The sequence below is a fragment of the Schistocerca cancellata genome, chromosome 5 (assembly GCF_023864275.1).
Source record: "Schistocerca cancellata isolate TAMUIC-IGC-003103 chromosome 5, iqSchCanc2.1, whole genome shotgun sequence".
Lineage (NCBI taxonomy): Eukaryota > Metazoa > Arthropoda > Insecta > Orthoptera > Acrididae > Schistocerca > Schistocerca cancellata.
In genome coordinates, this window is record NC_064630.1 from 368,401,869 (window position 1) to 368,415,644 (window position 13,776).

Sequence of the window (13,776 nt, forward strand, 5' to 3'; positions counted from 1 at the left end):
AGCACTATGCGACTTAACTTCTGAGGTCATCAGTCGCCTAGAACTTAGAACTAATTAAACCCAACTAACCTAAGGACACCACACACATACATGCCCGAGGCAGGATTCGAACCTGCAACCGTAGCGGTCGCTCGGCTCCAGACTGTAGCGCCTAGAACCGCACGGCCACTCCGGCCGGCAATCTGTGCTTCATTTCAGAAAATAATTCTCCCCTTTTTGCATTTCAATCAATTCGCGGCAGAGGGCTCCGTGTCGTTGTTTTTGTCAAGGAATCAAGGAACTAAAGGAATAAAGGTGCTCGTACGGAGAGTGCTTTCGTAACCAAGGCAGTCGAAGTATTTGGTGTTTCAGAACGCAGCGTATCGAACATTTATACCGCATACAAAGGGAAGCGGGAAGACACCATCTGCAAAGTAACAATGTGGACGAATCTGTGTGTTGAGTGATCGCGACACACGGTGGTTGAAGTGGATTGTGACGAAAAATAAGAGGACGTCAGCTGCAAAAGTTATTGATGAACTAAATGTCTCACTCGAGAACCCTTTCAACACCAAAACAACACGAAGGACGCTCCATAAGCAGCGAATTGCAGGACGAGCCGGAATTCCAAAACCACCTGTGTTGCAAATGCCACGTAAGTAGGCTGTTCAGGTTTTTATGTTGGTAACGCCACGTAGCGCTCTGTATGAAAATGGCCGACTGTGCTGTGTGCACTCTGTGGCTGGTTGGACTCATTGTTGCAATATTCGCTTGTGTAGTGTTGGGCAGTTGGATGTGTGAACAGCGCGTAGCGTTGTGCAGTTGGAGGTGAGCCTCCAGCAATGGTGGATGTCGAGAGAGACATGCCAGAGTTTTGAGAGATTGCTATAAGCGGACGACCTGGACGTGTGTCCGCCAGAAAAAGGAAATTTGTAAAGATGGGGATGACTTTTGAACATTATTAAGGTAAATATATTGTTTGTTCTCTATTAAAATCTTTCACTTGCTAACTATGCCTATCAGTAGTTACTGCCTTCAGTAGTTAGAATCTTTTATTTAGCTGGCAGTATTGGCGCTCGCTGTATTCCAGTAGTTCGACTAACGAAGATTTTTGTGAGGTAAGTGTTTTATGAAAGGTAAAGGTTATTGTTAGTCAGGACGATTCTTTTGTAGGGATTATTGAAAGTCAGATTGTACTGCGCTAAAATATTGTGTGTCAGTTTAGTGATGATCAGAATAAGTAAAGAGAAAACTGTCTGAGTGCGTTGAGTTTTGCTCAGCTGTTTGTAAATCAAATAACGTAAGAGGTTTACCAGTACAGTAATTCATAATTTTTCGAAGGGGATGTTACAGCCACAACAGGAAAACCTGGTTCCCAAGACGTAAAACCGGGACTATCGAGCAATGGAAGAAAGTCACTTGGTCGGAGGAATCTTTTTACGTACTGTTTCCAACTGCTGGCCGTGTTTACGTCTCAATGAATGAAACATGGCCGGAGTTCGATGATGTTATGAGGAGCTATATAGTGGTATTCCATGGGTTCCAATGTTACTCTGCAAGGTCGCATTATTTCCAAAGATTACGTGACCATTTTGACTGACCAGGTTGTTCCCATGGTACAGTATTTGTTCCCCGTGGTGATGCAGTGTTCCAATACGAAAAAGCTTCTGTTCACATAGCTCGCATGGTCCAGGATTGATTCTGTGAACAAGAGGATGGATCTCCTGGACACCGTGGGCACCACATCTCAATATTATTCAGCCTTTGTGGTCTACTTTGTTCGTGACCTCTAGCCACTTTCATCATCGTTACCTGATCTTGCCACTATTTTACTGTAAGAATGATATCAAATTCTGTTGAAAACCACACAGGACATGTATTTATCTATTCCGAGACAACTGGGAACTGTTTTGAATGTCAAGTGTTCTCCGACACCGTATAAAACATGGCGATGTGTTTTTGATGTCTCAATATTTTTGTCCAACCCCATTGTTTTAGAAGCGACTCAAGAACTCGATCTGCTCTCTGTTACGCGGAGCAGATGACTGGATTATAGGCAGCACGCATCGCATACGCACACGGTAGAGTGCCCACACCCTGCCGCATCTCGGATGCATAAGCGATAACGGAAGAAGCCTGGTGCCAACTGGAAGTGTGTGGGTGAACATTTTGGCGCTGACTGAAGGTGTTCCCCATGACGTGATCTATTACCCCTAGACGTTTGATGCAAGAACATTCGGACACTCTGCATGTTCAAGAGGAAAACGTATTCACGTTGTGTAGACCTACAGTTTCACAAACAAGTCGAACGAAAGGACTCCCAAGTGAAATATTAGGAAGCCAAAGTTATTTTTACATAATTAATCGAAAAAAATTACCACGAAACATCAGTTTACATCTGCGTTGCATGCACCGTTTGTAACCTCCCCCTCACTTATCGACCTTAATGACAGTGAAAAATTAAACCGCGTGTACCTAATGGAAATTTGGGAAAAGCAATCGTCACCGAGGTTAATTTGTCGGTAAATAGGGAGGAAAGGGTTACATCTAAATGAAAGGAAAAATGCTAATGAAACTGGTGGAAATTAATTTTGAAATAGGGGTAAAGTTAATAAAGAAAGTAAATATGCGGCCGTTACGTTAACAATCAACTAGCAGTAATTAGATATTTGAGATTTGGGGGAAATTACGGTCGCCAGTCCTAAGGACAATTACTATAGTAACTGAAAAAGAAAGATTATTACACATATAATTAGCACTAGAAGCGTGGCAACTGAAGGTTGACAAGTGTAGTGTGAAAACTGAAAGTTTGTCAGAAGTAATAAATTTCGCTACACTCTGACTTAATTTAGCAAAAGAATTAATAAAACCGGAAAATCGAAAGTTAATTTAGTGACTGAAGTTAATAGTGAGCTTTCTTTCTGAAGCATATCGAAATTCAGTAAAATGCGGTTAGTACTGGACTACCTCAACAATCATTTCAAAAGCTACTTGAATCTACGCAATTTAGAAATAAGAGATTTAACTTTGAACTTGAATTAAATGATTCTGAACAATTAACAATAGTAAAATTTAGTACGTACCAAGCTGAGCTGCAGTCACAGGTAAGCTAAAATACGGTAACAAAACTTGCACTCTTAATTTGTGCTTGTGTAATCTGAATATTGTAGCCAGCTATGAATACTTTAACTGAACTTTGAAATTAAAGTAGTGAAGTGGAATGATGCTGGCGTTTGAATTTCAACGGCACTCGGGTTCATTCCGGAAAAGGAAGGGACCCTGCTTGGTAATGCAATTGGGACAATGAGCAACAAACGTTCATGCTAAGTTGCTGTTATTTTGTGATGCAACAATTTTAAAAGTTTGAAAAGCTGAGGTCTGCCATACAGTTCTAAAACTTTACGTGCTTCCAGTCTTCCTTGTTGGTTGATTGAAGGTTTGAAGCCGTCGATCGAGGAGGTGGCGACTGTCACTCATTGTCGGCCGTCGCTGTTGCAGAAGCTGGATGTTGGCGCGCCTTCTTCTCGACACGGTCACCAGACGAAACGGGCTCTTGATGTGCGCCAGCTAATGCTTCCCGTCCGCGACACCATGTCAGAAACTATCATCGCAAGTCGAGCGCAATTACATGCTGTCAAACCCCAAAAGCGCGGCAACTCGCGGGAGCTTCACACAACACACCTGCTCCACTCGCTACTCCAGCCAGACTCTCCTTGCTCTGCCCGCGCTCCACGCGACAGAGTTAACACTACCATAGATCCTAAACACTTTGGTTCTCCACACGACCTATCGATGTATCCGTTCGATAGCATAGTTTTCCCTAGGCCAGATCCAGCGTATAAATACAAATAATATTCACAAAACAAACAAACATAAATGCATATATAATTATATATATACAAACAGTAAAACAATTACAATATATAAAGAGACATAAATGTCATATCTTGAGGTAACAAAGCAAGGAAAAAAAATTATAGTACAATAGATGGAAATAGGAGGATACAAAAGTAACAAAAGTAACGAATCTGCCTATCACAGCGGAAAGAGGCGGAGTGCGGATGATGTTGGGCCGCTTAGCGACTTAACAGGGCGTAGAGTTACTTTTAGCTTCCGCAAGAGATTGAATATTTCTGGAGATCGACGTTCATAAATCTGATTAGACGAAAAATCACATTTCTCGTACTGAAACTTGTCAAGTTCCTTGAGTTGCATTGGAGGCGGTAAAGGACTCTTAATTAGTTTTGGTGAACAGTACTGCGAGGTGATAATATTCAGGTCTGGCAGTTGTGAATGATAGGGAGGCCATGTGACTTAAAGCTCGTATTCACGAAATCAGTCTGTCGCAGGTGCAGACGTAGGAGTAGTGACGCAATCATTGTAACTCAGTCTATAAGGAGCGATCAAAAAGCTTCCGTCTGAGACGTTGCTGCAGCGTATATGCAACGTAGCGCGACTCCGATGTTGTTATACAATCACTGACATGTAGGCGACGGATTAGCGAGCCATTCGTGTATTTTTCGACAAGCGTGCGGTAAATGCGGAAATGTGAACTATGGCGACCTTATTATCAAATGCGTGTAACAGGACCATCTTGCTGTTATTCTTCTATTGGATACCGAAGGACAAAAAATGGTTCAAATAGCTCTGAGCACTATGCGACTTAACTTCTGAGGTCATCAGTCACCTAGAACTTAGAACTGATTAAACCTAACTAACCTAAGGACATCACACACATCTATGGCCGAGGCAGGATTGGAACCTGCAATCGTAGCGGTCGCTCGGCTCCAGACTGTAGCGCCTAGAACCTCACGGCCAGTCCGGCCGGCTACCGAAGGACAAACATCGGTAGATGTTCAAAGGAGAGTGAAGAATGTTTATGGGGAAGCGCGTCTGTCCAAAACCATCGTAGTAGGTTGGTGCGCGACAAGAGACGTTACTGCTTCATGATATCGCACGTCCCCATATCGCAAATGTTGTAACGCAGTCCAAATGTAAGACACTCGACCAGATGCTGCAGTGACCTGATCTCTCCCCATGAAATTATCACTCTTTCGATCTGCTAAAGAAGGACTTGAAGGGTCGACGACTCCCGTTCGAGGATGATGTGCAGCGTGCAGTTACGGACTTCTTTGCACAGCAGGAGACGGCGTTTTACCGAACGGGTATCTTCAATCTGGTACACCAGTGGGATGATTGCCTTAATGCTCACGGCGACTTTCAGTGATTGGCACACTGATTCCGGACTGTGAGGCCTTCTATCGGAAATTTTTTGATCGTCCGTTATAATTAATTGAAATTAACCTAGTAGGAATATTGTTAGTTTTGACGTGAAGGGCAGAAAGATACCACTGCAAAAAAATTAAGAAAACTGATGCACGTATTTATTCCCCAATGACAAAAAAGACATTGATACTGACAACGACTAACATTAGAATCGAACTGATATTTCCACGCAATAAAATTATGGTCCCTCATAAAAAATGAAAAAACAAAAACAAAACATCTCTACTATATTTCTGTTGCTCCATTGTGGATAAGGGACAACGGAATTCTCTGGCATACGTCTTATTTTTGTTTCCCTTTTCCAAACACAAGCCGGTTTGCACAAAAAGCTCGTCCATTGGGCACCTAAAGAATACTGGAAGACACACCGAAAAGGTAAGAGTTTCGCTGGAGTTAGTCAAATGGTTGTTTCATCGCGTCCTAAGAAAAAAAATACAGTAAATATCCAAGTTGTGCAGGTTAATTACCGTCTTAACCTACTGTAATAAAAGTCTTATTATGTCTGTTATTACAGATGCTAAAGACGGCAGTTAACCTACACTGTGGAAACAAGTCCAAAATGAAAGAAGGCAACATGTGCCGTAAATATCCTTTTGATAGTTCAAGAGGAAAACTCTGCACCCACAGTCCAGCACCCCTTCAATCAAATGAAAGCCTCTTGTGCTTCATTTGGCCGGCCTCCGATCTGTTCGTCACCTATTGTAATAGTATCAGAGATTACCGAAGGGAGCGTGCCTGTCGGAAACTTTGACTTCAGCTCGATTCATACATTTCGGAACGGATTGTGAAAACATTCGTCATTGAATTCCGAATGGGGGATTAATATATACCATCAACGGAACGGAATGCGTACGTTAAAGTTACTCTTGAAGGAAATTTTTTAGCTAACGTTCGTCGGAGGACATTGGCACCGTCTGATGTCACAGGAAGTCAACCTACTCCGTTCGCGCCGACTCATGCTATAACCGTCGATTTGTACTTTTGTGTCTTCTCAGTGTTTATTGTAATGTTTGCTATGTTTTCTTTGCCCATTACGAAAGTTACGTGGGGAGTTGTATGGAGGGTGAACCAGATCTCCATCGACAAACTTTCAGCGGTTGTTCAGGGATACCAGTCGTGTCCTCCGCACCCTGTCAATATGAATCAAATCGGTGAGGATTCGCACATTCCCCTTGTTACCTGCTCCCGCAGCGACGGCAACCACATCACAGTGTTTCGTCCGTGTCTTGTTGAATTGCGCTGTGTTGTGTGATGTACGCTTTAGTTATTGCATATTACAGGCTTCTTCACTCTTGTGGAGGTATTTGCGCAGAAAGAAGTGTGACTGCTGTAACAAAGCGAATAAGTCATAATTTCGTTATTGCTCAATGACGAGCTGCACAGAGAATTTGGACCCTAATACCAGAATACTAGGAATGCATCCCTGAACAACCTGTGAAAACTGGTCGGTGGAGTTTTGGTTCATCCTGTATTGTTCCTGTGAGTGTTCTTCCACAAATGAGGCCAGACATCTGAAATCGAAAAATGTTTCGTGTTTTATGACAGCTAGACAAAACAAAAGCGTACACTGTGCACAAGTAAGACCAGAAATTGGTGAAAGAGTTTTCGTAGAATAAACAATCGAAGGGGAAAAAGCTTTATTCTGGTGTTATTTCGTACTTACAAAGAAACATGAAGAGAATACATGGGTAAAACAAGCTCTATGTATTGCTTTCTGAATCTTCTTCGATGTGTTTTGTGAACATATTTTCTCTTGCAAATAAATGTCGACGTTCTGAATGTTCGTATGACACTTTTCCTGTTGCCCACGTCTCAGAAGTTTACTATACTAAATTTGTCAAGAACACTCGTTATCAGCTTTGCATCTGCCATTAATAAACTTAACCGTTGCTTGTGACGTAGTATGGAAATGCCGTGTGGCTGGCGCCTCCCGTCGGGTAGACCGTTCGCCTGGTGCAGGTCTTTAGAGTTGACGCCACATCGGCAACTTGAGTGTCGATGGGGATGAAAGGATGATGATAAGGACGACACAATACCCAGTCCCTGACCGGAGAAAATCTCCGACCCAGCCGGGAATCGAATCCGGTATGACAGTATAACAGTACGTAGCGCTGACCACTCAGCTACCAGGGGCGGACAGTGCCTTAATTATAATGCTATATTCCAACTTTTTGTATCAGGGACTGTAGCGCCACAATGATTTCTTTCTTTCTTAGACTGGTCAACTTATCTTGAATAGACAGTGATGTTTTATTGAACAGAAAACTATATTTTTATGACGAGAAAAGAACTCGCACAGTGTCTGCACTCTATGAGTAAAAAGGAGAACCTTTATCTTTTTTGTCATTTTTTTCATCCTCCCCTTGTTAGATGTTCTTATCGTTTCCTTCTTGCTTGTGTCTGTACTGACATATTGTCCATGTTAGTCTTATTGAATAATAAGCAACGTTAAATTAAATTCATTACGATTTTCTTCTCCATTTTAGTATCAAATGGCTCTAAGCACTATGGGACTTAACATAGGAGGTCATCAGTCCCCTAGACTTAGAACTACTTAAATCTAACTAACTTAAGGACATCACACACATCCGTGCTTGAGGCAGGATTCGAACCTGCGACCGTAGCAGCAGCGCGATTCCGGACTGAAGGGCCTAGAACCAGTCGTCACAGCGGCCGGAATTTTAGTATCAAAATTATGTATAAATAGCTCATTTCACGGATCAAGTGGCGAGTTTTTATGATCAGAATTAGCCAGCTTGGTCGTCACATGTTAAGGCGTCATTGTGGATATTTCCTTGAGATACCGACTATTTAAGTTTTTTACATAGAACTTTGCTTGCTTTATCTTGACGAAGTCAGATGTGCCAATACGAACAGTAATTGGCGCACTTATAATTCTAAATTTCACGATCATAGAATTTTTAATCAACCCAGTTAATACCTAAGTAACTCTTATTTCTTACTTACTACATGAGAAAATTGTATCATATCGTAAAACATTTGTTATGAAAAATTTCAACATAGTGTGGTCTCTTACCTGATGTGACGCATGTTCCATGTGATCTGAAACCGATTCGTTAATGAATCAGTTCGACTTTGGACATGTAAAAAATTTTTCCCATTTCCGCGTCTATTCAGATCGCATGTAGCGTGCGTTACAGGACGATATCCTATAACCTCACTTTCCCTGTTAAGTATTGAGCTAGGCAAAGTGCAATTCTGTTGATGTTCTACAGGAAACCATCATTCAAAGCCGGTTCCTGAAACTTTGTAAGTACGATTTCTCCGGATAGTTTGTAAGATTTCTCCAGATAGTTTCCGTCTACCTTCAATAGTCTATCAGCTCAGTTCTTTCAAGATTTGTGCGACACTCTCCCGCCTGTTAGACAAACCAGTGACCGTTCTTGGTATCTCTATCTCTGTGTATGTTCAATATCCCTTGTAAGTCCTGTGTGGTACGATTCCCACACACATGAGCAATATTCTAAGACTGGGTCACATGAGTGATTTGTAAGCAATCTCCTTGGTAGACTCATTGCATTTCCCTTGCATTCTACGAATAAACTGAAGTTTCGTACCTGATTTACACACGACAGAGCCTATACGTTGGCCCCATTCCATGACCCCATAAAGTGTTGCACCGAGGTATTTGTATGAATTTCCCTATTCAATTTGAATCTCACTGATATTACAATAATAGGATACCACGTTTTTTTTTCGTTTTGTGAAGTGTGCAATTTTACATTTCTTGATTTGAAATCTTATCAAGATCTTAATAAATATTTGTGCACTTTCTTTCAGAATGTACTTCATTACAGATAGCTGCATCATTTCCGAAGAGTCAGAGGTAACTACGAGGGCTATTCGGAAAGTAAGGAACGATAGGTCGCGAAATGGAAACCACAGTGAAAATCAAAACTGTTTTATTTGCAATAGTTAGCTACAACTTCCAGCTACTTATCTCCATAGTCGCCGATCGGACTTAGACGTTTGTCGTAGCGTTGTACCAACTTTCCAATACCCTCCTTATAGAAGGCAGCCACCAGTGGTTTCCGCCAATTCTCTACGCTGGCCTATACAGCTCGTTGTCTGTGCCAAAATGTTGTCTTTGTAGCCAGCGGTTCATGTGAGCAGAGATGCAACTTAGAGGGAGACAATTACGGGCTGTATTGTGGGTAATCAAAGATTTCCAACTGAAAACGATGCACGAGCACTTCATTGCCCCTGCAGAATGCGGCTGAGAATTGTCTTGAAGAAGAAAACGCGCGACAGTTATGTAATGTTGGCTGTATACCTTCAGGCGAAATTTCTCACCAGGCCCTCGTACTTGGCAGGAGAAGCTATTGTTGTAGGTATCTTTATGTGCTCTCTGTACGCTCAGAACTAAAAAGAACGACGTAGCGCGATAGACTGGAATACTAGAGACACTGCCCAAGACACCTGTGCAAAACTTCATCGGATTTTCACTGTGGTTTCCATTTCGCGACCGATCGTTCCTTACTTTCAGAATATCCCTCGTATTAATATTGACCGTAAGGTAGTTAATACACAACGTGATTTTCCCACTGTGCACAAACTCTAGGGATTGATCGATGAGAAGATACGGAACAAAAAAGGTTTAATGAACGTATGTCCGGAAATGCATGATTTCGATGCTAGAGACCATTTATTCAGTCATACATTGTTACAGGGACTGAGTTCTAATGCGCGCTGTACCATGCAGCTACAGTTACAGTATATGTTGAAAATGATTTCCATGTGCCTCAACGCATGCGTGTATGCATCGAAGCACGTTCTGTCACTCTTTCACATCGACCAGGCCGCATCCGAACAGTGTCAAAGGCAGCATGAATACGCTGCTTCATTGTCTCCACATCCGGAGTGGGCTCTGCATACACCGTACTTCTAAGATGGCCCCATAACCAGAAATCGCACGGGTTGAGATCCGGTGAACGAGTGGGCCGTGCAGCTCAACCGCCCGTCCGTTCCATCGACGAGGGAAGACACGATTGAGATGCATCTGGACATTAACGGCGAAGTGGGCTGAAGCAACGTGATGTAGCAGCCACATAACTCTTCGAATCATCAATGGCACTTCTTCCAGCAGCGGAGGCAAAGTCACCCGCAAGAAACGCCGACAGTTCCGGCCTGTTAGGCGATTGGAAGGAAGGCTGGTCCCAAAATACGGTCGCCAATTATCCCGGCTCACCCATTCCGCCTGCACCGATACTGATGATTCGCTATCACCATACCATGGGGGTTCTGCATACTATCCCACACATGGAGAATGTCCCACACAGTCGTCTGGTTTACTCTGTACTGGGCCGCGCGCGATTAGCCGAGCGGTCTAAGGCGCTACAGTCATGGACTGTGCGACTGGTCCCTGCGGAGGTTCTCCCTCGGGCATGGGTGTGTGTCCTTAGGATAATTTAGGTTACGTAGTGTGTAAGCTTATGGACTGATGACCTTAGCAGTTAAGTCCCATAAGATTCCACACACATTTGAACATTTGAACTCTGCACTGGAGGGCCAACTGCCTGGTACTGAAACGGCGGTCGCCTTCCACAGTTTTAATGACATTTTCCTGCAAGTCTGTGTCAGAGAATTTCGGTTACGTCCTTCATGATTTCCTGCTTCCTGAAACGACCCTCAGACAAGCGGCGAAACATCGTTGCAAACACTGAATGCTGTGCTTGTTATCGGCGGGGATAAGTCTCGGGATACAACCTTGCTGTTCTCCGCCCGTTGCCATTTGCCTTTCCGTAAGTAAACAACATGTCGGCAAGCTCTCGATACGAATACGAAAACATTGTGTACAACGCCGTATCACATCCACTACAATGTGAGTCAGAAAGAGAAGTGAATCGGACACAACAATACAATTACTATGGCAGGAGAGGGTGCTAGGGCATTACGTATGAGGAACAGTGCCACCCTCTAGGAGGAAATCATGCGTCCTGTAATCGTGGCTGCATGGTACAGCACGTCCTACACAGCAGTATCTGTAGCAAAGTATGATTGAATAAATGGTCTCCAGCACGGAAACCATGCATTTCCGAACATGAGTTCATTAGACCTTTCTTGTTCCGTATCCTCTAATCGATCAATCCCTGGAGTTTGTACACAGCGGAAACAGTCACCCTGTATAGCTGTAACATAAATAGTAAAGGAAGGCCGGCCGCTGTGGCCGAGCGGTTCTAGGCGCTTCAGTCCGGAACCGCGCTGCTGCTACGGTCGCAGGTTCCAATCCTGCCCGGGCATGGATGCGTGTGCTGTCCTTAGGTTAGTTAGTTAGGTTTAAGTAGATCTTAGACTAGGGGACGGATGACCTCAGATGTTAAGTCCCATAGTGCTTAGAACCATTTGAAGCAGTAAGAGACGGAACTCGCTTCTCTGTGATATACACGAAATTACATCTGCCGATGACTCCCCGTCCAGGATAACTTGCTGCGTCCTCCATACCAAGAAATCCTCAACCCAGTCATAAATTTTGCCGGCCGGAGTGACCGAGCGGCTCTAGGCGCTACAGTTGAAACGTCCTCTTAGGAACAATTATACACGACTGTGCTGATAAACCTCTTACACTATTTGCTTTTCAAACAGCTGAGCAAAACTGAACGTACTCAAACATTCACTAAAGTGACACACAATATTTTTAGCGGAACGCAATCTGACTATCAAAGATCCCTGCAAAAGAATGGCCCTGAGTAACATTAAACTACACCTTTCAGAAATCACTTACCTCACAAAAATCTTCATTACTCGAACTACTGCAATACAGCGAGCACCGCTACTGCCAGCTAAATAAAAGATTCAAACTACGGAAGGCACTAACTACTGATAGGGATAGTTAGCAAATGAAAGATTTTAATAGAGAACAAACAATGTATTTAACTTAATAGTGTTGAAAAACCATAATATACATAGCAGTTCATAATATAACAAATTTCAAAACTCCGCCATTTCTCTCCCCACATCCACCACTGCTGGCGGCTCACCTCCAACTGCGCAACGCTACGCGCTGTTCACATCCAGCTGCCGCTGCCCAACACTACAATGGCAGACAACAATGCAAACTAGCCACAGACTGCACACAGCACAGCCAGTGATTTTCATATAGAGCGCTAACGTAACGTTGCCAATAAGAAAACATAAACAGCCTACTTACATAAAGAAAACATAAACAGCCTACTTACACATTCTGGAACCGCGCGACCGCTACTATCGCAGGTTCGAATCCTGCCTCGGGAATGGATGTGTGTGATCCGCTTAGGTTAGTTAGGTTTAAGTAGTGCTAAGTTTTAGTGGACTGATGACTTCAGACGTTAAGTCCCATAGTGCTCAGAGCCATTTTTGAACCATAAATTTGGATAACAAACACGATCGTACTTTTGATAATAAGTATAGGCGTGGTAGTGAGTCAAATGCTTTTCGGAAACCGAAAAATACTGCAACTGTCTGACTCCCTTGATCCACGGCTTTCAATATGTTATGTGAGAAAAGTGCGAGTTAAGTTTCAGATGATAGGTGTTTTCGAAATCCGTGCTGATTGTTCTGCAGGCGATAATTCTGTCCGAATTATATCATTACGTTTGAGCTCCGAATATGTTCTAAGATTCTACAACAAGTGGATATTGAGGGTATTGGACGGTAGTTCTGTAGAACGGTTTGTGTTAGCATTCCGTTGGCGTGCAGTGTAGATTGACCATGAACCGCAGCAAACCGAGTACGCTGGACACGTTTACTTCTGAGACTCTTCATCATCACGGCCGAGCCAGGTGCAGTACTGAGGTGCCGTCTGGACACTCGTCCAGTCTTTGTCGTGTCGTCCAACACGGTCTGAGGTACGTGACCCGCACACTGACGGCTGGCGGCTGCGGTGTGACCGCGGCCGCGATCGCGTATCGGCTGCGAGGTCCTCTGGCAGAGGTGAGCGGCGCGGCATGTCAGCTCCCGTGTGAAAGCGGACTCTGTAATTGGGAGGCGGGCTGATCGATTGGGTCGGCTCGGCCCCTGGGGCGCCATCCGTCACCCGCGACAGCTGCCGCTGTCGGCGCCTCCGCCGGGGGCTCGGCGTCGCCGCTGCAGGCACTCGGGGACCAGGGCAGGGCAGGGCAGGCCAGGCCAGGGCGCCGGGGAAGTACCTGCGCACCACCGCCACGCGGCCTCACCGGCGGCCCTGCTATCCAGTCATGTCAGCTCGATGTGCCGCAGTATCTCCAGTGAACGGTCCGATAACTGAGCGCTCCCAACGTACAGTGGTCGATACCTAATACTCTATCGATATCTGATCGCCAGCTGCTGAATAAAAAGTCTCTAACTTAAATTTTCACATATTAAAAATTGGCTCTGGCGTAACACAAGATATCATTTCGTCTGCAACATGGAGTGTGACGTAAGAGGAAGTGTTAGGGTTGGGTGGACTGGTGAGTGAGCGTAATTTTAAAAATTTGGCAGAGATTTCGTATAAGAGCAATGCCTTAAAATCCAACACAAAGTGGTTGAATAGCA